Genomic DNA, 1,318 nt, shown 5'->3' with positions numbered 1-1,318 from the left:
AGCTGCTCTGATAAAAACAGATTTCAAATTAAATTTCTCATCCAGGTTCATGTTGGCAGTTTTTAAATTGGCTCTTGTTTATTAGTTTATTTACAGGATGACGTTTGACCAAAACACCAGTTTTATAGTTTAATGACAAGTTTTAAAAAAACAAAGTCAGATTCAACAATTTTCAGTCAGGTCATCTGGACAGTTTCTTTTTTTGCTGAAACGTTTCACCTTCCATCCGGAAGGCTTCATCAGTCAAGGAAACACAGGTTTCATGACTGGACATGACTGCAGACGAGAAAGAGGGCCGGCATCGGAGGAGGGGGCGTGCCAAAGACACCATCTTAGCACCAACACAACTGGTTTGTTCCACTTTGGAGTAAGCTGTTTGGGGGAAGAATCAGTTTTGTGTTGTGTGCTTCCTTGACTGATGAAGCCTTCTGGATGGAAGGTGAAACGTTTCAGCAAAAAAAGAAACTGTCCAGATGACCTGACTCAAAATTGTTGGATTGTATACCTGGATTATTAAGCATGGACTTTTTTATTTATTTATATATAACGTCAGATTGTTGCCAACAAACTTCACTTCAGTCTCATTCTGCAGCTTCTAAACATCTGGAATCATTTTCAGGAGGTTTTTCTATGAAATATGAAAACTAGTTTATTAAATCTGACCAAAACAACTGTTTTCATTCTTTTACTTTTTAAAATTATTTATATGAAAACATTTTCATCATCAGACTTCACGTTAGTCGTGTCTGCAGCTTCTAAAGCACACAGGTTTTAACTCTGAGTCTTTTTTACTGTTAATATTCACTGGTAACAATGTTTATTATTTGTTGTAGTATAAAAGTATTAAGAACTAGTTTCTGGTTAATATCTGATTAATGTACTTTTGTTTTTTTATTCACCTTGTTCGTTTGACCCATGATGCTTTGCATGAATTGTGTTTTCCACTCCCAGACTCTTTTTCCCTCTGAGAACAAATGGTCTTTTTCACAAAACCTGTTCTTCCTCAGACCGCATAGTTCAGTCAGTCCTGTTTGTCTTGGGATTACTGTCTAAAAAAATTAATTCTAAATGATCCAACAACGGGCAGTCAGGTCATCTGGATGGTTTCTTTTTTGTGCTGAGATGTTTCACCCTCCATTCGAAGGGCTTCATCAGTCTGAGGAGACGCCAAACAAAACTGATTCTCAACAGCCTACTCCAAAGTAAAAAAAAACAACAGTTATGTTGGTGCTAAGATGGCCTAACTTTTTTTTTCTCACACTTTGGAGTAAGCTGTTGGGAATCAGTTTTGTTTGGTGTCTCCTCAGACTGATGAAGC

This window comes from Nematolebias whitei, chromosome 20, assembly GCF_014905685.2.
Source record: "Nematolebias whitei isolate Nwh7 chromosome 20, NemWhi1, whole genome shotgun sequence".
NCBI lineage: Eukaryota > Metazoa > Chordata > Actinopteri > Cyprinodontiformes > Rivulidae > Nematolebias > Nematolebias whitei.
Note: the sequence above shows the minus strand (reverse complement) of the source record.